Source organism: Callospermophilus lateralis, chromosome Y (assembly GCF_048772815.1).
Source record: "Callospermophilus lateralis isolate mCalLat2 chromosome Y, mCalLat2.hap1, whole genome shotgun sequence".
Lineage (NCBI taxonomy): Eukaryota > Metazoa > Chordata > Mammalia > Rodentia > Sciuridae > Callospermophilus > Callospermophilus lateralis.
In genome coordinates, this window is record NC_135326.1 from 7,879,916 (window position 1) to 7,903,577 (window position 23,662).

Consider the following 23,662-nt stretch of genomic DNA (forward strand, 5'->3'; position numbering starts at 1 on the left):
CCTGCCTCTCTCCAAGCTTCAGCCGGGTTCCAGGTGCCAAAGGGTGGTCCGTCATAGCTGTCCCGGTGGGGTGATGTCAGCCACCAGAAATTAGAGTTTGCATCTCTTCCAGGAAGTCATCCACTCTGCACTGTGTGGCTGCAGACAGGACGGCTCCTGCTTGTCTAGACTCATTTCCAAAGGACGGGTCAGGGAAAAAAATGTCAGATTATTGGGGCCATCGCTGTGAATCCACATAAAAATTTGAGTTTAAAATACTTGGAGACTATTATATTTTTATCATAGCTCAAAGCATATAATAACTTGGTTTAGGTTAATCAATTGTCATCTTTAGGATGTCCTTTGAGAGTTTGCTTTAATGAACACATGAGAATAATTCAAAATTAGCGTAGCACTTTTTTTTTTTTTTTTTTTTGGATGGGGAGAGAGCTTGGGAGGAAAAGAGCCCTGTGAAATCAGTCATCAATTATAGTGCTAGAATCCAAAAGAATACTGGGGTATCCATTGCCACCCTTCTGGATGTGTGTTGAAAATATCAGCACAACCAAAATGAGAGAACACATTTTCTAGTTATTTTATACACACACACACACACACACACACACACACACACACATATGTATTTTTGGTACTAGGGATTGAGCTCAGCAATACTCGACTACTGACACATCCCCAACCCTGTTTTGTATTTTATTTAGAGATAGGGTCTCACTGAGTTGCTTAGGGCCTTTCTAAATTGCTGAGGCTGGCCTTGACTTGTGATCCTCCTGCCTCAGCCTCCTGAGCCGCAGGGATGACAGGCGTGTGCCACTGCGTCTGGCCTAATTATTTAATATTTGTTCAGTGCATGAAAAAAAATTGCCTAGTTTTGTGAAAGGAAACTCAAGAACTTTTGCTAATTAATTTACCAGAGTTACTCTTTAATTGACTTTAGAAAACACTTATCCTAGGGCTGGGGATAGCTCAGTTGGTAGAGTGCCTTGCATGCACAAGACCCTGGGTCAATCCTTAGTACCACACACACACACACACACACAAGGAAAAAAATTATCCTGAATTAGTTATTTGTAGGTGACTTTTAAAAATATTACCCTGAACCTCAGAAGCTGTGTTCCTTTGTTCATTCATTTCCTGACAATGTAAAGGTAATTGCGGTCCCCCCGCCCCCTGATCTGGAGACGCTGTTTAGATGGGCAATTTCCTGTTCTTGGACCAGAGTGTACATCTCTGCTCCTGCCCCTCTCTAGAGGCGAGAATGGGTGTCAGATGTCTCTGTCTCTTCATTGGGAATGTTTATTTATCCGGTGCAAGCCATCTTTACCAAACTCACAGAAGGTCCTGCTCATTCTTTCCAAAAAATCCCCTCTGTTTTCCAGCAGGGCCTCCACTGGCAGTTGGTTGTGAGGAAAAGGATCTAACATTGCACCAGTTTTGAAAGGTGAGACGCGTAGGATACTGAGAGAGGAGCTGCATGTATTTACCCGTCCCCAGGTCGATGTGGCCTGCAGGAGTCACTCAGGGGACGTGAGGACAGGGCGGACACAGCTGCAGCACTAGTGCAGACAGCAAAGGGACACTCTTGCTACCCAAGGATGCGGGGGGGGGGGGGGTTAAACAGAGTCCCCTGAGAGCAAAGCTCAGATACTGTTACCTGCTCTAATCAGAAAATAGACAACAGCACCAACTGTTTACAGGGATGTCAACAATTGTCATGGCTCCATCACCAGAAAAATGTACTTACCCAGGTCCCTGCCATAGACACACCATCTTATCCAGGTCCCTGCCATAGACACACCATCTTACCCAGGTCCCTGCCTTAGACACACCATCTTACCCAGGTCCCTGCCATAGACACACCATCTTACCCAGGTCCCTGCCTTAGACACACCATCTGAACGATTAGCAAGCACTTTTTCTGTTCAGCCAAGCCTGGCGCTTGCCAGCCTCTGTCACACCCATCACGTCCTGCAAATTACTAGAGTCCAAATCCATTAGGTCTTGTTAATTATGAGCTTGCTGGCTCCTAGCGAGAAACGCACTCAGGGCTGGCATTTCATGAGCTTGCTGTCAACCCAGAACGCTGCCCGGGCTGAAGAAGGCACACGGGAAATTCCAACATGTCCGCGTGCAAAGGTGTCCTTGGAATAGAATGAAGCCTGAGTTCCATAGTCAGAGGTGTCACTCGGTGGGTAGACGTGCCCTGGGGTCTCTGGCTGGGTTTCCCTTGGGGTCCTGGAAGGGGCAGTAAATGAGGACATCTAGGCCCAGGGTGATACCGGAGCAGGTGTCTCTGTTTCAGGCTTCGGTTTCTCGTCAGAGTAGAAGCTGGAGGGACCGCTTGGGACTCTGGGGAGCAAATTCGCCTTGCTCTGGATTCAAATCCACTCTGCAAAACTCAGTTCGGTGTCCACTTGCTTTCTTTCTCTTTTTTTGGTACTGGGGATTGGGCTTAGGGGTGCTAAACCCCTGAGCCCCATCCCCAGTCCTATTTTGCATTTTATTTAGAGACAGGGTCTCACTGAGTTGCTTCGCGCCTCACTGTTGCTGAGGCTGGCCTTGAACTAGAGATCCTCCTGCCTCAGCCTCCTGAGTTGCTGGGATGACAGGCGTGCACCACCACACCTGGCTCCAACGGCTTTCTTTCCCTTTTCTTTTTTGTGGTGCTGGGACGGAACCCAGGGCCTCTTGCATGTAAGGCAGATGCTCCACCCCTGACCTGCACCCCCAGCCCTGTGCCGACAGTGAACTATTCCGAAGGTTGGCAGCTGCCCGTCCTTAAACACTTCCTGTCCACGCACTCTTATAACTCGAGGTGCAACGGCGGGTACAGGAATCTGAGATGCCCGTGGCACCAGGAAACCAGGGGCAGGGCCAGAAGGACCTGTGGTCCCAGACAACCCCTAGTACTGCAGGCCTAGGATGCATGATTCTGGAACATTCTGGAGGGGGCAGAGAATGGAATAAGGACGTTAAGGAGGACCGTGTGGGGCACCCAGAACACAGGAGATGAGTCTGACTATTCTCTCCCAGAGCAGCCGTGGGCCTCATGTGGCCATTGAGCATGGGGCATGGGGTGGCCCCATGATTTCTGTCCTGTCTTGTTACCTTTACATTGTGGCTGTTATAAAATCCAAGTGGACTTTGGCAGTGCCAGGCTGAGGGGGGTTCTAGGAGGGGCACGGGTCATATCTGGGAAGAACTCAGCAGGTTGCTGGGCAGCGTGTGTGTGTGTGTGTGTGTGTGTGTGTGTGTGTGTGATTGCTCCCTTCATGCTTTGCACTGAACCCTTGGGCTCTGCCACTGGACTTATCTTGGAAAGGGCGTTTCTTTCTCTCCCCTCTCCCTGCTCCTCCCCAGTCTCCCCGCTCTCTCTAATCTTGGGGAAACAGGATCACCTTTCCTCCCCATCCTGGGCACAGCTATCTGGCCTTGAGCACACCCCACCACAGGAACAAAGTCATCCAGATATGGCCCCAAAAGTTCTCAGAAACGACCTTCTGCCCAATCAACGAGTCAACTACAGCTGCACACAGAGGACAGGTGGAATGCAGTGCCCCGTCCCCCCTGAGGGGCAGAATCACAGCCTCTGGGTCCGGAGTCCCCTGTGCTTCTCCTCTGCTAGCAAAGCAATGAAATTTCTTTTCCCTTGTTTTCAGAACCGTGTCCTCCTTATTGGATTGGCCTCGGGGACAAGGACAGAGCTTTCGGTAGCAGAGGGGACAGACTGGAAAGGAGGAGGACTGTTTAAATTGTGCGGAGGTCGCAGCAGAGAGTGCTCACTCAGGTAGAACCCGCAGGAGGGCGGAGGGACCTGCACTAACCATGTTAGGACTAAAAATAGGTCCCCCCCCCCCTAGGCACAGCGTCTTCAGGGAAGAAGGTACTTCAGTGAGACAAAGTGGTGAACCAAGAAGGCAGACAGGACCAGGAAACAGCAGCCAGTCTTGCTGAGCACGGGGGTCGGGGGCAGAGCTTTGCAGGATTTGAGGATCACACCATCATGTCCTGCAGCAGGAGATCCCTGAGCTCTCAGGAGGGGGTCTCTGGGGTGGGGAGATGGGAGTCAGGAGTCCTAGGGCGAGCCTCTGGGGAGGGCATCAGCAGGCGTTAGAAGGCATCCACCAAAATCTGTGTGTCAGGCCATGACATGGGCAGTACTAAGCCCAGGACACAGGCAGAGTTGCACAACAGGGAAACTCACTAGCCACTTGCACCAACAGCGAACACATCAAAGCATGATAATAAGACTCTACAAAAAAATCACAGCATCGTATCTGAGCCAAGGGGCTGGGGAAGGGAGCTGGAAGCCCCTCCAGCATTATAACACAAGACCAAAAAAAAAAAAAAAAAAAAAAAAATGACCACTACAAAGACACGGAGAAATAATCATACACAGACATTATTTGGGAATAGGGAGGAGAATTCTACCAGAAACGGGTATGAGCGGGGGTATGAGCGGGCATCGTTGCCCTGGGGGTGCAGAGAGAAGGATTTAATTATACACATGCTTTAGCTTGATAGAACAGTTATTCATTTTGTAAGCACCTGGTGATTCCTCTCCAGGTGAGCTTCCTTCTAATAAATGGCATTTCCCCAGAACTTGGGGCTTTATCAAATGCTCTTCCTTGAACAAGATAAAGATGCAACTTTCACAAACCTACCAGCCCTGCGAACTGGAACCCTGGGCCAGGGCATGGGGCCTCACCCGCCACGCACCTTGGTGGCCCTGCTCTGCCCTCTCGGTGGCTTGGAGGCTCCTGTGGTGGCCACTCCTTACCAAGGAGTCACCCCCCTCCACTCACATCCTCCAAGTTCCCCTTCTGCCATCTCCCAGCTATTGAGGTCACCGGGCGATTTTAGACGGAGTGGAGAAGACAAGACACTAATGAATGCGTGGGGTAGCATTTGTTAAAGATGGAATTTCAGCCTGCGTATTTCAACAGGAATCCATTAAGGTCTGCAGATGAACAGAGCTGGGGAAGACACACGGGTCCTCTCTCCTCTCCTAGGATTTCGTCAACTCAAGGAAACTTCTTTTCAAAGCAGCTGTTTCTCAACCTGCATGGTTTTCCCACCCTTGCAGCTACACATTCGCAGAGAGTTCACCTATCTTGTGTTTCACAACTGACAGTATTTGCCATGAATTCCTCTTTGGGGAACGGGGACAGGGGAGAGAATCTTGTCTTGTCTTTATAGATGTGAACACGTGTAAAAAGCCCAATTCTGACAATCTGGTGATTTGAGAATTACCATTTTAATGGCTGGAATTAAAGACTCCTTCCCTCCCCACCTCTTTCTCCCGCTCCCTCCCTCCCTCTCCCCTCCGCATTTGCAAGCTCAAGTTGCCTTGTACAGTTCAGTCCTCACCCTGGAGATACCACAACACAAGATTGCACCCAAGGAAATGGATGATAGGAGAACCTGGAACACAGTGTCCAGATACACAAAAGGAATCCTGAGTGCTCTTTTGAACAAGAGGCATGTTGGCTGGCGGGCACCGTGGGAGGAGGAAGCAATTGTTTAATCAATCGAGAGGCCACCAAAATGAAACCAAGCCTTGTCCGGCAAACATTCCTCTTGCAGGAAGCACTGATTGAACTCACGCAAAAATGTGCTAGAAACTCACCCGGCAAGGGAGGGGCTTGGATCTGGCCACCTTCACTGCACAGGTGCCATTGTGAAAGGGGAACCTTCTTGTCCCATCTCTTTGCTGGTTATTCCTCTTTATCAAGAGCCTTCTCGCACTTCTGACTTTAGGCATGACTCATTTTTATCACACAGCTGTTTTCTGTCCATCAGAACAAGTCTGCCTTGTGCTCGGTGCATATAAACCCGCTCCATATTCCAAGACTGCAGCTTGGTAGGGCTCAGCCCACCCAGCCCCGTGTTGGCGATGTCTTTGGTTTCCTGGCTTTGGTTACTCAAACACGGCTGTAATGAACCTCCCTGCACATGCATTATTTACACATTAGGAGGGCTGTCTGTTGGAACATTCTGGAAGAGAGAGACCATTGAATCAGAGGAGGGGCGGGATTAAACCTTTGTCACATACTGTTGCCGAACAGTCCCTTGGTTGGCTCCTTGGCATTTGCCTTCCCTGGGGGAGATTTTTCAATAGCACGTTGCTACCTCCTCCCTGACCTAAGGAGTATTCTGGCCAAGGATGGATGCGAGGACTTTTCCCTAATGTCCAGGACATAGCGTGGCTGAGATGGGGCTGCGTTCCAAATGCCTCGCTATTAAGGGCAACAGAGGAACTGGGTGCAAGAGAACCCTGCTAGCCCTCCTGCCCTCCGTGTGACGGGCCCTTCTCAATGCCCACCACTTGGGACCTACATCTGTTATTGGTTTTAGAAACACTGATGGGCAATTGCTGTGGGGCAGAGAATGTGTCATTTTAGTGCCAGTGAGTTTTGCATGGCTTAGGATGTGTTGGTGTGCAGCGGAAGGTACACGGGGTGGAAATGGAATTCCCCAAGTCGGAGGTTGATGGTGTTTGGAGGTGGGACCTCTGAGGTGTAAATGGGCTCAGAGGAGATGATGAGTGTGGGGTTCAGTGAGGGCTTCATAAGACCCTAGCTAGCTCGCTTGCCCTGTCTTACCATGCTATGTCCTCTGCCACGTTATGAGGCACCAAGAAGGTCCTGGCCAGATGCCAGCTATGTGTTCTTGGTCCTCTGGCCTTCAGAACTGTGAGCTAAATAAGCCTCTATTCTGTCTGTGTAAATGACCCAGCCTCTGGTATTTCGTTATAGCAACGGAAAACAACTAAGACTTACTTTAGGTTAACTATGGCAGCTCTACTCCTGTAAGCCTGGAGGAAGATGCTTCCAATCACCGCCCAAGTGTCAGTCAAGGGCCCAGACTCTTTCCATCTCTCCCTTCTGCCCTCCTCCAAGCCTTGGTCCCTTTCTTCAGGCTGGATCCTGATATGGCACCAGATGTCTGAATCTTCTCTTGGTCTCACATCCAGACATCGAGAAGTCCTGAGATAGAAGAGGGACTCTTTTTTGTTTTTGTTTTTTTTTTGTTTCCTTTTTAAGAGACAGGAGAGACCTGATAAGTTGCTTTCATCTTCCCAGATCCCATAAGGAAGCTGTATTTAGTTTCCTGGGGCTGCAGTAACATATCACCACAAGCCAGAAATTCATTTTCTCACAGCTGTTCAGGACCAGACTCCAGGGAAAGATCCTTCCTTGCCTCTTTCTATCTTCTAGCGGCTCAGGCCTCCTTTGGCTTGTGATAGCATGGCTCCAACCTCTGTTTCCATTTGTGTGTGCCTGTGTGCAGTCATGTCCAAAGTTCCTCCTTGTTATAAGGACATTGGTCGTAGGGGTGGAGCCCACCCTAACCCCGTATGACGTCATCTTAACTTGACCCCTTCTGCCAAGAGCTTCCCTGCAAATCAAGTTATATCCTCAGGAACTGCGGTTCAGGACCTGAACGTCTCTTTTTGGGTGGACGCCATTTAACCCAGGCCAGAAGTCCCAGTTTTGTGCCTGGTTTAACCGTTAGGAAGTTTGAGTGAGAGGCTTTAAATAGCTAGCAGGAGGCAGAGATGACCTTGAGCCTAGCTTGTGTGATTCCCGAGTTCGGTCCTCAGAACCACTTTGCCATCGGGCACAATAAATGATGGGGTGCCACCTGAGCAACGATTCCATTTGTGTGGCTGTCAGATGACGGCAGAGTGCACGGCACCAGGATTTCTCCAACGCCTGCAATTCCACAGACTTTCTAGCCTATATAGAGGGAAGCAGTGATAAACAACAATCCTGGCTCTCTGTATGTGAGGCCAGAGTGAGGTGGGACCTGCTTGGCTCTGGGACTTTATCACCTGGTGCCATGTGGGGGAGGAAATGGAGAAGGTGGGGAGCGCGGCTGTTATGCCATGTGCCTGGTGCTCTATGGCAGTCACCCTGGAGGGCCGGATTCCTAACGACCTCGAGGAGTACGGGCCCCGTCTTTCCTTCTGGTGAGAAGATATTTCCTTGGTCAGCATCATATTCCTCCTGGAAGCTAAAGCGTACTGCTCCACTTTGACTGTGGGACAACTCACCATGCGATCAAGACAGAGTGTAAAGTTAACCTTGAAGGTAGTACCTGCATTTTTACCTTCTCATCATGAAAGAAGAGGTGGTGTCAAGACCATCTCAGTGAAGGTGTCTTGGGGACGTGCCGGGTGGTTGGCAGCAGGAAGTCTAGACCTTTGGCTGGTCTTAACGGAGGCCATGTCCCCAAGCCTTGAGTCTGACATCTGAGCCCATCGTGGAGGGACTGGGTGGGAGACACTGCCCTCTGTAAATGTCGATCCTCCTCAGTGATGCTGCGTTCCAGCAGACCCTGCCAGGGAACCCCAGGGGACCCCACCATACGTTATCCGTGTCTGCCCAGGAAATTCTTGTTCACAGGAGATCTGCCAAATGAAAGCTCACTTTGTTTTCGAGACCTCTTGGGCTCTTGATGAATAACTCTTAGAAGTCCTTTATTTTTCTTTTGCTTCCTTAGAGCAAGAATTGGAACCCACCACCTGTTCTTTCAGTTCCAGAATTCTCGCAGAAAACAAAGGAGTTGAATTGCGCCCAATGCCTTCAGCCAGGGTGTCCCGTGACTTTTAAGGTGAATGATAGATCTCGTTGGGAATCCAAACAGTTGGTGTGCAAATGCAATTTTCTTTGGAAATGGAATGTGGAGACGAAAATAAGATAGTTAGTTGGATGATAATAAGTTAGTTGGATCTCTGAGGGTCTGGGGAAAAAGCACTAACCATGTGACCCAATAATCAGATCTGGACATTCATTACGAAGAAATGAAAACTTAGGTTCACACAAACTCCTGCCCACGAATCTCCTTAGAAGGTGAATTTGCAATGGTAAAAACTGCCTTTAGCACTGACGTCTCTCAATGGGTGAACGGTGATATGTGAAATGTGACTAGGCAATTGAAAGGGACATGTACCTATCACTACACACAAGAGCGTGGGTGAAACTCCAGGGAATTGTATTCAAGACGAGAGTACAAATTCAACCTCAAAAAGCCACTCGTTGCACATTTCACTTATAGAATGTCCTTGGAATAAAATGATAAAGATGGAGAAGAGATCATTGGTTGCCTTTGGGTGGGGAAGGAGAAAGAGTGACATAGGGAGTTTTGGGATTGTTCTGTGGCTCGATAGTGGTACGGTTACAGAAATCTATGTTATTGGTTTGGACCTTAAAATGTCCCCCCAAGGCACACAGGGTAAAAGGTTTGGTCCCTACTCTGTGGCACCATTCAATGATTATAGCAGCTCAATTCACAAAGCCAAACTGTGGAGCCAACCTAGGTGCCCTTTAACAGATGAATGGATAAAGAAAATGTGGTATATATGCACAATGGAATATTAGTCAGCCATAAAGAAGAATTAAATGATGGCATTTGCTGGTAAATGGATGGATCTGGAGAATATCATGCTAAGGGAAATAAATGAAATAAATGAATCCCAAAGAACAAAAGGCTGAATGTTTTTTCTGATATGCAGATGCTAATTCACAATAAGGGGGAGCTAGGGAAGAACAGAGGTACTTTGGATTAGGCAGAGGGGAGTGAGGGAGGGGAGGGGTATGGGGTAGAAAGGACAGTAGGATGAATCAGACATTATTATCCTATGTGCATATATGACCACATGACCTGTGTGATTCAACCTCATGTAAGTGCCTAAAGTCACTTTGTCTAAAAGTTCCAGTCTCCCTCCCTCATCACAGAGCAACGCATACAGTGAAGGACGGAGCCCCAGGCTCCCTCTGCTTGTGCAAGGGGTGTTACAATCAAGAGTGCAAGAATTTTCCACCTTCCCCCTTTCTGTTGGAAGCATACCGTCCCCATTAGGGAATCGCCCAGTCTCCCAACCTGGGCCCCTGCTAGACTCAACCTCTCCTGAATTCCAAGGTCGCACCTGGGTCACCCCTGCTCTGTGACTGCCTGGCTAGAAAGGCTTCCTGTGAACTTTCATTGAATAATTAATTTTCCGTTTTAAATAATTCACTACTCCTGGTCTGTATAGTTGCTGGGGTGCAAAGCATGACTTTGGTCAGAGGTCTTTTCTCTCTTCTCTGCCTGGAGGGAGGGCTGGGCTTTGTTGAACGAACAGAGCTGAGTGGCCTCCAACCCGATGATACCCCAGGGACATGGGATCGGGTTCATGGTGACGGACTGTAGTGACATGATCTTGCTGTGGGCGTACAACAGAGATTGTGGTTTCAGTTCTCTCCCACGATTTCTTCCTCTGCAGTCTGCTGCTGCTCTTGGATGACTTTTGGTAGTGAGGACCAGGCTTCCTGTAGATCAAAATGTGATCCCAGATTCTAAGTTTACAACAGAAGCCAGCAGATACCTGACCACGGGCCCAAAGCAACCTACAACCTTTTTTTTTGAACCAGGGATTGGTACTCAGGGGCCCTCAACCACTGAGCCACTTCCCCAGTCCTATTTTGTATTTTATTTAGAGACAGAGTCTCCCTGAGTTGCTTAGCACCTTGCTTTCCGTGAGGCTGGCCTTGAACTTGCAATCCTCCTGCCTCAGCCTCCCAAATTGCTGGGATAATAGGCGTGTGCCACTGTGCCTGGCCCACAGCCTGTTTTTTATAAGTAGAACTATCAGCACCCACCTGAATCTTCTTGTGCAACACACTATGGCAGTTTGAACTGCAAGGACAGAGACTGTAGGGACAGCGAAACCGCATAGGAACAGCCAACTTAATCCTGACGTTTGCAGAGAGAATCCCTGGTTTAAGTGGCAAAGGAAGCCACCAGTCTTCAGTTTAAATTAGCTTCTACCAGGTCCACCCTGTGGGTGCTGCAGAGGAACAGGGCCACTTGTCTCCTCTTTTGCTCACCCTAGGGAGGGGCGGGAGAGCTGAGAGGTCAGAGCGAGAAGCAAAAGCTAAACCATTCCTGGCTGGGCTCAGGCCTCCGCCTATGCAACTATTCACTGGGGTCTCACCTGTCTCCTACCGAGTAGAGCTAGGAGGGGACAAATGTGAGCTTGACAGTCACCTGGGGCTCCTATTGGCTGCGGTGTGTCTGGAACCCCTCTGTTTTTGTGCTGATAAAAGGCAATCTCTCTTCCTTCTCGGCTGGGTTCTTGGAGGGCCATATGCGCTCACTGACATTCAGCTATTTTATTTTTTAATTTTTTTGCAGCCCAGGGTGCTGAAACCCACAGCCTTGGTGCATTCTAGGCAAGTGCGTGCTGCTGAGAGCTACACCCCCAGCTGTGCTAATTAATGTAAAGCACTTATCAAGGCGCCCAGTGCCTAGTGAATAGTAGGACATTTGGCTAGATGTTATCACGAGAATGATTATTTCCCCAAGATGATTGGCAGATAAACTGCAGCTTTCACCTTGTTTATAGTTTGAACCAGAACATTGCAACCCAAACATGGAGAAGCTCAGTTTGCATTCACATGGCCCCGAGGAAGAGCCCCATGCAACGTTTGAAGCCTGCTTTTGCAGGAGGCTGAGCTCCTGTCTCGGTCAGAGGAAGCCGGAGTGCTTTGGGATAAAATGGAAATCTATACTACAGGATAGTGAGCCAGGCCCTTGTAGGCTTAAAGAGGGAGAAGAGACAGGCAATTGAGGAAAAGTGCTTCTGAAATGTTTTTGGCTTCTGATGACCTTAGGGCTGCAAACGGAATCTCTGCTTCTCCCAGGACTTTTCTCTCCCTCTTTCTGGTCCTCATAGATATTCTGTCCCTGAGCCCCTAAGTCCCAGGTGGAACTTCCATCTACGAACTTCTTTCTGTCAATCATTTTTCTCCTAAGTACGTGATTTTATCTGCACAGTCTGATTCTAGTCTGGTTGGCTCCAACCCACACCAGGACAGTGGTCTGCCTAACACTTGAATCCCATGGTGTCATGATCTCTTTTTTTTCAGAAAATGATGTTAAAACACCCATAATATAAAATTGACTGTCAGGGCGAGGGGGTAGCTCAGTGTAGAGCCCCTGCCTAGCAAGCTCAACAGCCTGGCACGGCAAGAGCCAAACCAAACCAAACATCTCTGATTGTCGCTGACATCTCTTACATTCACAATGTTGTGCTACCATCCATTATTGATTTTCAGAACATTTTCTTCACCCTCACAGGAAACCCCATACCCACTAAGCTGCCTCTGCCTGTTCCCCCAACTTCTTCCAAACATAACAAACACCAGTCTACTTTCTGTCTCTTTGGATTTTTTGACCCTATTTTCCATAAATGGAATTACACAATACGTTTCTGTGCCTGGCTTCTTTTACATAGCATAGGGTTTTCTTCCCGCAGTATTGGGGATTGAACCCAGGGGTTCTTAACTACTGAGCCACATCCCCAGCCCTTTTTTATATTAGAGACAGGGTCTCACTGAGTTGCTTCATGCCTCCCTTTTGCTGAAGCTGGCTTTGAACTCGCTATCCTACTGCTTCAGCCACTGGAGCCTCTGGGATTATAGGTGTGTGCCACCACGCCCAGCTTATTTTTTATTTTGACATAGGATCTGCCTAAATTTTTTAGAACCTCACTAAGTTGCTCAGGCTGGCTTTGAACTTGAGATCCTCCTGCCCCAGTGTCCTGTGTCACTGGGATCACAGGTGTGTGCCACTGTGCCTAGAGGTATAGTAATTTTTACAAATTTTTTTTTTTTACTTGTAGATGGGCACAGTACATTTATTTTATTTATTTATTTTTATGCCATACTGAGGACATGCCACTGAGCCACAATCCCAGCCCACAGCACAGTATTTTTGAAGTTCAACCACATTGTAACATGTATCAATACTTTATTCCTTTTATGCCAGAAGAACATTCCATTATAATGCACTATTTTGTTCATCCATTTTCTCTTTTGCTAGACACGGGTCATTTCCATTTCCGGGCTGTTATAAATAATGCTGCTGGGAGCCGACTGTGTGCATGCTTTGGTTTGAAGATCTGTGTTCATTTTATTAAGCTAGATCCCCTGGAGTGGAATTGCTGGGTCCTGTGGAGTTTCGACATTGAAGATGGAACTACTTTTCTGGTTTCACCCACTCAATGGTGACGTCCACAAAGGCAGGAACAATATCTGATTTGTTGGCCACCCCATGCCTGATTCTCAGCACAAAGTAGGGTGCAATAGATGTTTAAATGAATTAAATTGCGGGGCGGGGCAACCATCACCCCACACCAACTGAAGACAGTTGGAGATGATTAAGAGGCTTAGCACATAATTCACCCTAGACATTAGCTTCCTACTTTCTGGTCTTTCCCCCCTCCCTGACATTCCCATATCTGTTACTTCATTGTTTAGAAATGTTTATTTGTAAATGTTTATTTATTAAAATAAATACTGCCATGCTGCAGTAAGTCAAGGTGTGCTGTTTGGGCATAGAACTATGTTTAAATATTAGATGAGTTCTTGTAGTAAGTAGATTCCTATCTCTTATCTTACGCTTTTCCAAAAGTGGCCACCTCCATAATGGGAGTTACTTATCAACAATCATTACTAATGGGTGTTGTTCAAATCCTCGCATGTGAAGGAGATCTTTAAGAAGGCATTTGAAAAAAACCACAGTATAATGCTACTACACTGCTCTGCTGTGAGTTCAAAAGGCTGGTGACCACACTGGAGAACCATTTGGCCATATGTGAGGATGCTTAGCCCACAGAAATCCTATGCTCACTCTTACTAATTACTTATTAAGAATTAAAATACATGGCTGCAAAAGCCTGGTGCAGGTTCCGTAAGCAGAGGCATGGACATTGAAGGGGGATAAACAGGAATTACCCATTCCTCCCTATAACAGCATAAAAAGGTGAATTTCCAAAGCATCCTCCTTAGTGAAGAGCCAGTTACAAAGAGCACACACTGTGTGATTGCAAGACAGGATTAACTTTTTTAAAATCATTAAAAATGATGCTTCTTTTAAGGTTCTGGGTAATAAATTTCAGATTGCCACTTCTGGATACTCATTAGAGAAAATTAGACTCTTTTAAAGTACTTGGATCAGTTTCCTTTTGCTGTCTTGATGGATGGTTCCAGAATTGTATGGCTTAAAGCCACCTGCATATATTTAGCTTATGGTTCAGTAGGTCAGCAAACTGGGCTGGGCTCAGCCAGGTGATTCTTCTGGTCTGGGTTGGCTCTGGCACGTATCATCAGTTAACTTTCTTCCTTGGATGGCAGACTGAATGTTCCACAGCACATCATTGATGTGGCACCATATAAAAGGACAAGGTTGGGAAATTATTTTCATTTTCAAGAGGGATACAAACTGCATTATGATCCTGAATAAGTCGGACTAAAAGGCAGGGATCAAGAAGTCCTCCCTAGCCCTATACTTTCTGCCTTAAAAAGGGGTTCCTTTTTGTGCCAGTCAGCTTTATGTTACTGTGACAAAATACCTGAGAGAACTGACCTATAAGGAACAAATGTCTACACGGGCTTGTGGCTTCAGAGTTTTGGTTCCATGGTAGGTTGGCTCTGTTGCTTTGGGGACTGTGGTTAGACAGCATATCATGGTGGGGAGCACGTGGTAGAGGGAAGCAGCTCACCGCATGGTGGCCAGGAAGGCAGAGGAAGAGGAGGGGCATGGGCAGGCCCCTTATGACCTCACTTCCTTCCACTAGGCTCCACCTCTTAAAGGCGCTCCACCAGGGGCTGGGGTCCAAACCTTCAACACGTGGGCCTCTGGGGAACGGTACAGATCTAAACTATACCATTTTCTATTTGGCTTCTGCTAGGAAATGTGATTGGAAACTCTCCTGACAATAGAAGGGGAGGCTTTGTCCTTCTCAAATCTTGTGATCAGCAGAAAAACAAGCTTGATATATTTCTGCAACCACACAGCAACCTCCTTGTGGACGTTGGTGCCAGCAGCTAACGTCACAGGAGGCATTCGAAGATGACGGAAACATGGCCTTCACTTAAACAGAACAACCTGCCAATGCTTTGTAAGAAGAGGGACTGCAACTGGACCGTCACTAACAAAAAGCAAGAGACCACTCCAATGACCAAAATGAGCCCCCGCCTCCCTATTTCCTGTTTGAGGAAGCCACAGCAAGTGATGGAAATGCTTCCTTATTAATAAAGGGGAGCATTTTCTGAACTCTCAGAAGGCAACAACACCAGAAGCAGACTTTTGAAGCACCTTTTAAAATCTAGCTGATTTTGTTTTTATCATTTATCTTTTATCTAGGATACTGGCTTCCCCATCTGTTGCAATAAGAAGCAAATCATGTTTAGCAAAGAAAAAAAAATCCACTGAGAGGTAGCAACAGAGTCATTCCATCTCTGAGCCCGTGCATTAAATTTTAATGCTAACAGCTAATAATTCTGACATTCAAATTTCATTTGCGCTCGTATAAAGATAGATTTTCCCTGTAGGGGGGCCATCATCATTTTTTCTCCAGTGATAATGACAGCGAATGTTCTCAGTAAGATGGCTTTTCCAAAAATTATGTATTCTGTCACAAATGTGCAGGGGGGAGTGGAAAAGTCGCCCCAAAGTCGGGGAGAGAAATGCAGGTGCAAAGAAAGGGAAGGAGAAATAGACGGTTCTCTCCCTGCCCCCAACTGAGGATCAATATTTAATCTTTTCTGCCTGAGAACTCTGATCCCGTTAGTCAAGGAGCTGAGACAAGAATGTATGGAGTCGTGCCAATTCCCTTCTCTTGTTATGCTTTCTTCCACAAAGATATTATTTTTTAAAGGATCAGATTTCTGTTTTGGAGAACAATTGATTTCACATTCACATGCTACATTGATGAAGCAAGTAGAAAAAATAATATACCTAATTATCTGTAATTCGGTATCTTTTTACCAACTAGTGCTTCTCTGTGTTTGTCCATGGCAGACAAATGTCTGTTAACTTCTGCAGCAATGAGCAAAAAAATCATCACTCTGTCTTGACAAATCACCGTTATTTAAAAATATTAATGGATTGAAGTTTTTTTTTGTGACTGAGCTGAGCTCCAAGATAACAATCTAGACTTGGGTTTTCCCCAAAGCAGACCTGAGACAGGGTTGGAGCACAAGTAGTTTCTGTGTGATCCAATCCCAGGGGACACCCAGAGGGTATTGGGAAAGTGAGACAGAGAATGGAGGCGGAGATGAAGGCTGATTTCCAAGCAACCTCTGGGAGACCACGGAGGCCACGCCCCAAAGCTATTTCACCTGCGTGGTTAAAAAGGGGTGCGCTGACACATCCACTCTCAAGTCTCCGTTGTCGAGCAGTTGCTAGGAGTCCTAACGCTTCAGTTCTGTGGCTTGTCTCACAAGATCAGTGTGTGTGACAGTCAGCTTTCTGCAGTGTACTCAGGGACGGTGACACTGTGCTGGTCCGTGAGGTTGGCCCTATTTATGTTGGATCCATTGCCAACACTTACGCTGGGATTTCCGAGGAGGGTTTTAGCTTTTCATCACTATGACAAAAATACCCCCACAAGAACAACTTAGAGGAGAAAATGGGCTCAGGGTTTCAGAGGTCTCAGTTCATGGTTGGCCAACTCCATTGCTGTAGGCCTGAGATGACCATGGCAGAAGGGCATGCAGAGGGCACTGTTTGAGAGAGAGAGAGAGAGAGAGAGAGAGAGAGAGAGAGAGAGAGAGAGAGAGAGGGGAGGCAGAGGACAAGATATAACCCCCAAAGGTGCACCCCCAGGGAGCCACCTCCTCCAACCATGCCCCACCTGCCTATAGTTACCACCCAGGTAGTCCACTCGAAGGAGGGTGGGCTGATTAGGTTCAGCTCATAATCTAACCATTTCACCTCCTTTCTCATATCCAAACCATAACAGGGTTAAACCTGGGACTGAGTGGCTCTGACTTCCGAAGGGTTTTTTTTTTTTTTTGTGGTGCTGGGGATTGAACCCAAGACCTTGTGCATGCGAGGCGAGCTCTCTGCCAACTGAGCTATATCCCCAGCCCCTATGACTGTGGAAGGTTTTTATGGTATTGAGCAGAGGTCAGCAAACTTCTGTCAAGGGCCAGCAGTAAATACATCAGGGCTTTGATGTTGGCAGATTTAGGATGATGATGATGATGGTGATGGTAATGCCAAGTATCCAGCCCAGGGCCTTGCACATGGTAGGTAAGCACCCTCCCACTGAGCTATGCCCCCAGCCTGGTGTTTGTGATTAAATAACTTAGTAGTTGATAATTAGGAGTGGCCCTCTGCTCGTCAGCTTTCTCTTACTATAAGGAATAACGGAGCTCAGGGGAGGGCACCGACTTATAAAGAGAAAAGGTTTGTCTTGGCTCAACGTTTTAGATATTCCAGTTCAGAATCAAGCAGACCCATTGCTCTTGGGTCCCAGAGGACAACAGCAGGATTGCACAACCCAGCAACTCCACTCATCTCAGGGAGCAAAAGAGAGGCAGAGGAAGGGGCCCCAGAATCTCCTTTGAGGGCACCCATCAATGACCTCAATACCTCCCATTAGGCCCTAGCTCTTAAAGGCGCTATGGCTTCCCTGGGCTGGCGAACAATCCTTTAACACGGTGCCTTAAAATCCAAATTATTCCAGGCCCGAGATCCAGGTAGCTGAATTGCTATTTGGTGAAGCAGTGAGTTGGGCTGTGGATGCTATGAGGTTCTGTGCTGCCGTGAGTCACTCCCCTGCTGCCTGAAGCCAGCTGCGCATGGACGTCATTATAGCATCCTTCCTTAGTGATCTTTCTCTTGTCACAAAAGCCATGTGTCCCCCCAGTTATGCACTCCTGTACTGTACAGGGGAAAAAGTCTGCTTTGGAGGCCATTTTTCATTGCTATAATGAAATACCTGAGGCAGACTAGTTTCATAAGGAAAAGTGGTTCCTTTAGCTCTGTGGGCTCAGTGGAGGGCATCAACATTAGCGAGGTGCTTGTGGATGACTGGAGGGAAAGATCACAGGAAGGTGCTGCGATACAGGGATCAACCACTCAGGGTCACTCCAGGAGAACCGGGCTGGCACGAATTAATGACACACAGACAGAGAACTACCTTTTTCTTTGGTTTCTGTGACAGTCCTTCTGACCCAGCTCCTACCAAGGAGGCAAGGCAGGGAAGAATGAGAGGGAGCACACCTCGAACCCGGGTTTTATTAATGGGGGAGCTAATCCATGGAACATTCTATCCAACAAAGGGGCAGAAGGGTAGGATTACAACCAACAGGTGGGTGTAATTCAACCTCATCGGGTGACACCCACTCCAGAGCTGCACCTTTCTTATCCGAGCGGAGGTCAAGTCCGGTTGCATTGCAGGGTGCCACACCAGGCCAGCACCTCTTTACTCGGGACTTAAAGATGTGGGCGCCCCCCAACAGGAAGGCAGAGATGACTGGGCTCTTCAGTATCTTTCAAGGACACGCCCCAGTGACTTAAGGACTCCATATCTTTACGGCCCCTCTGCCTCTATATGTGGCCACGCTAAGGACCAAGCTTCCAGTGCATGAATGCCAGGTGGGCAAACCACTCCACACCACACCACACCACACCACTCCACAGCAGAGACCTCTGCAAACCTGAGGCTGTCCGAAGGCTTGACATTTGCTGAGGTCAAGTTCTACCACCCGAGTGAAACGCTATCTCTAGAGCATCCCCACCCTTTCCCTGGCTCTAAGTGCTACCTCTTTCTCTTTACCTGCTCCTAAGTGCACTCCTTAGACCTGGAGAGAGACTTTGGATTCCCTCAAACTCATTGAATTTAATTAATTTCTGCTGCAAGACGCAAAAGTCCCTGATAACAGTTGCATGAACCAGGCAGAAGCTCATTTTCGGTGCACGTATTCAAGTTGGAGGGACGACTGGTGTAGATCAGTGGTCCAGGCCTTGGCCAGCACGGAAAGCCGGGGCTTGGGGCCAGCCCTGATAGGGTGCTTTGTCAAGAAGCCGGGAGCCAGGCTCTGTGGATCTGGGGACTCAGCCATCCTCCATCCACTTGTTTCCAACTTGTGGCCTAAAAAGGCTCTTCCACATCCCGTCCTAATGTAGTGACCAGAGGAGACGGGGAAAGGTGAGGTGTGGCAGATTGCATGTAGGTGCTGTCCCCAAATTCAGAGGTTGAAACTCTGACCCCCGCAATGAGACGTCATTGGAAGAGATGGGAGTGGTCTTGCTTCTCTGGCTGCTCTCTGTCATGAGGCGGTTCAGCCCTCCTCGATTTACAGTTTGCTGTGAAGCTGGTGTGCTTTCTCTGCATTCTGTCTTCTGATCTCTCCCTACACCAGAGATAAGCAGTGCTCTTTCATGATGCCGGGTGGTGGCAATGAGCTCAGCTGCCGGTCATTCCTTCCATCAAGAGGGCAGCAAGCCAGCCACACTCTGTGCTGTGTTGCTGAGCTGGGGAGTCAGTAGGGCGGTGCACAAGATGCACTTGACTTGGGATATTTCAGGCTCCCATGCGTTGGCCAGGATGTAGCCCCCTGAATTGCTCCGCATCTGTACAACAAAAAGACTGCAGTCTGTGGACCAGGCAGCAAGCCCTGACCAGTCACCGCAGCAAGTCAATGCCTCCCTGCTTAAGACCCCCCAGCCCGTGGTGGATCCCTTAGCAAGCTGGATTGATGACCACGGAAGGGCACACCCTCTCTGAATTGCACACCTCATTTTCGTCCATATCCCCAAAGTGAGAGCTTAGTCACATGGACACACGTCACTGCTAAGGAGGCCGGAGAATGTGATCCTTGTTCTGGGAGGCCCACAGCTAAAAGTCACAGGTGTTATTACTACAGGGCACTACTGACTTTTTGTTTTGTTTTGTTTGGTACCAACGATTGAACACAGGGTGCTTTACCACTGAGCCACATCTCCAGTCCTTTGTTGTTATTTTATTTTTTTTTTTAATTTTGAAACAGGGTCTCACTGTGTTGCTCAGGACCTCGCTAAGTTGCTGAGGCTGGTTTTCACTTGCTCCTGCCTCAGCCTCCTGAGCCGCTGGGATGAGAGGCGCACTACTGACATTTTGATGAGGAGGTCCTTCTTATGGGGTGTGATCTTGTGCCTTGTAGGATATATAGCAGCATCCCTGGTCTCCGGCCAATAGGTACCAGAAACACGGTCTCTGCCATTTATGACAAGCAACAATGCGTCCAGGTAGATGTCCACTGCGGGTAAAATCGCCCAGGCTTAGGGGCGGGGATGGGTAGTGAGACCCCAACACTCTCCCTTGCCTGGAAAGTGGATTCTCTCCACGCTCGTGTCTGGGCAGCCTCTCCTCTCTTATTCAAGGTCAGCTGTGGTGGCTCCTGGTTTGTGGGCAGTCTGGCCTCTGGTGGAGATGTTCTGCGATATGTTTCTGCCCTTCCTGACCCAGTCACCTCTGTGTCTGGTGCGCCCTCTTAGAGATCCTGGGAACGAGTTAGGAATCCTTCTAGGCTCATTTTCTGTGGAGACTAGCTGAAGTTAAGTCCCATGTTACAGCAAAGACTCCGGACTGAGACGGGTGGGCTCCTTAGGATTCATCAGGACCTGCTTTGAAGGCCTTGGTCTCTTGTTCCTCGAGTTAAGGAGCAAGGCAAAAATTCTAGGAAGAGCTCACAAGAGCAGATTCCCATGCTTGGGACCCGTGGGACGGTGCTCGTGTCCACAGGAGTTTGTGGGTCTCAATTCTGTCTCTGCTATCTTTCGCCTCCTTGAGGACCAGCTGGGAAACGGTCTGAGCCTCAGAGTTCCACAGGGCTCTCCTGCCTCTGCCTTCAAATCTAATCCATGCATAATCCTCTTCACTCATCTCTCCCTTCCTCTGTCGCCTCCTTTTCCTTCTGGTCTGACCTCTTCCCCACTTCGTTTTCTCTCTTTCTCTCTCTTTTCCCTCCTCGCCACTGTGGTCCCGTGTGTGCTCTTATTTCCTAGTTGGAAAGTGTTCTCTAAAACTTGCACCGGGAGCCATCTCATGAATCCTGGAATAAGTTGGAAAGCAGGAAAGAAGGAGAGAGAGGCAGACTGGCCACAGTTAGGAGTCCATCCACGCAGCCAGGAGGCTAGCTGGGGGTAGGACTGGTGGGCAGTACTCCACCAGGGGACTGAATTGATTCAGCCTCCAGGGGAGCCCAGCAGGACCATGGGCCACGAGAAGGACAGTGAGGTGCGTCCATTCAAAGACCTATGTGTGCAAGGGATGCGTCAGCTGCAGGTCTGGGAAATGGCGAGGCCGGGTGCGGGTGCAGGATTGAGCTCTGCCTGGGCTCAGGGCTGAGATGAGCAGAGCCTGCAACCACTGACGGAGCCAAAGAACAACCTGTCCAGCCCCAATTCAAAGACTGGAGCCTGCACAGAGTCTCAGAGAGCCCTGGGCTCCACCCTCGGCCTGTCTGATCAGCCCCGGGTGGGGCCCAGGAATTCGCATTTCTCACAAGTTCCTGGGAGAGGCTGCAGTCTGGCTGGTGGCCAGGCTTGGAGAACTACTGGCCTAAGCATTCTGGAACACTCTGGCTGCCTGTTAGAACCGCGTGGAGATGAAAAGACTGTGATTTCTGCTTTTGGTGAGGGGCCGGCCATTGCTTCCAAAGCAACAGCTACGACAGGATGATACAAGATCATCAGGGGTGTCAGAGAGGTGTGGAATCAGAGAGGTCAAGCGGACACGGGATTCTAGAGGAATCTTTCTTAGGCCACACAAGCCACTTGACTGCTGGACTATAACCATGTGACATTTTTGTTTATTATATGAGATCCTTGTTTTTGTTTCGCCCAGAACTGGGGATTGAAACCAGGGGGCACTTAACCACTGAGCCATTTTACCTAGAGACAGAGTCTCACTAAGTTGCTCAGGGACTTGCTAAATTGCCGAGGCTGGCTTTGAACTTGTGATTCCCCATGCCTCAGCCTCCCAAGCCGCTGGGATGATAGACATGTCCCACCACACCCAGCTTATTTGGGGTCTTACTCATCCCTGTACCCCCAGATTCCAGCACAGGGTGTGTAGCCATTAATGGGCGCTCACTAAATGTTTGTTGATTGAATACCAATGGTCTCAGTTCCGACTCTAGCTTAATGGCTCTCAGCTGCAGGAGACTTTGCAGCCCTCAGGGTGTTCAGTCATTGTTGATTGTTACAACTTTGGGGGGCTGGGGAGGTGCTCCTGGCACCTAGAGGGTATAGCCCAGGGAGGCTCAGCTTACATTGCACAGAGCAGACCCCTGGGGCAAAGACCATTCTGCCCCACCTGCCTGCAGGGCCAGAGGTGCGAATCCTGCTCCCTCTGGTCTCTGCTGAATGGCCCCATCTCTGCTGCCTCCTCGGCTTGAGGTTGGGGGCAGCTGTGGGTCAGGCCAGCACAATCCCTTGACCCTATGCTCAGGGCTTCCCTGCTGCTTCCTGGTTTCAGCTGGTGTTTTCTTCAATGGCCGCCTGCACACACAGGTGGTGAGGGGGTTGTCCCCGAGCCCAGGTGGAGCCCAGCAAGCGACAGGAATGAGACTTGTGTGGCCTGAGCAGCTGAGGTGCCGTTTCAAGAGACTCTTCTCTGTTTTCCAGGAGCCCTTCTCTGCCTCCAGCCTGCAGCCACCTGCCCATGCCCTTGTTCCTCTCCTGGACTCCAATAAAGGTTTAAAACAAACAAACAAAAGTAGCAAGTCACTCCTTCCCAGGAAGGGAGTGGGGAGAGGAGGTGGAGGTGACATTTCTCACTCTTGCACTGGCCCAGATGAATTAGTCACATCAGCCAATGGGAGCAGGAAGGTGGGGAGGATAAAGCTGAGTAAAGACAGGGAAGGCTGGACACAGAGTGTGGACCAGGGGAACTAGGTCTGCAGGGGCCGGAGGGTCAACCCTCTAGTCTGGGAGGTAGGTCCAAGGCTCCGTAAGCAAATTCCAGCACAGAAGTGCTTTAAAAGCACTCTACATCTATGATCCCATACCACCTCCACAACCAATGAAATGGGTTCTATCACTATCATCTGAATCAATCAGCTAGTGCTTGAATAATGCTGTGTAACAAGCCTCCCTAAAGAATCTGAACCAGTCAGCTAGTGCCTCAATGATGCTATATAACAAGCATCCTTAAACAATCTGTACCAATAAGCTAGTGTTTCAATAATGCTATATAACAAACATCCCGGGGCTGGGGATGTGGCTCAAGCGGTAGCGCGCTCGCCTGGCATGCGTGCGGCCCGGGTTCGATCCTCAGCACCACATACAAACAAAGATGTTGTGCCTGCCGAAAAAAACTAAAAAAAATAAAAAAATAAAAAAATAACAAACATCCCCACACAATCTGTATCAATCAGCTAGTGTCTCAGCAATGCTATGTAACAAGCATTCCCACACATTTTCCATGTCTTAACATACCCATAATTTAATCTCCATAATGTGTCTACCAGCTCAGTTGACAGTCAGCAGATCTCATCTGGGTTTATATGGCCTTAGTTCCAAACTGCATGTTGGGTTCAGGCTTGCTTCAGCTATCTCTTTCCTTGAATCGGCAGGCTAACTGGTGCATGATCCCTGCACCACCACCCCATGCCAAAGGTTGATGGGAGACCAGCGAAAGGGCAGGCCAATCTATGCAGACTCATTCCAAGCTTCTGCTTGTGCCACATCTTCTCACATTTGCCAAAGGAATGCACACTTTTGATTCTCAAATTGAGAGCGCAGGAATTCAATACTGACCACTGTGAGTTCAAAGCAGGTTATCCTATCAAGACCAACACTGACGAAGGCTGGGAAGAAGTGGTGTTGGGAGTAGACA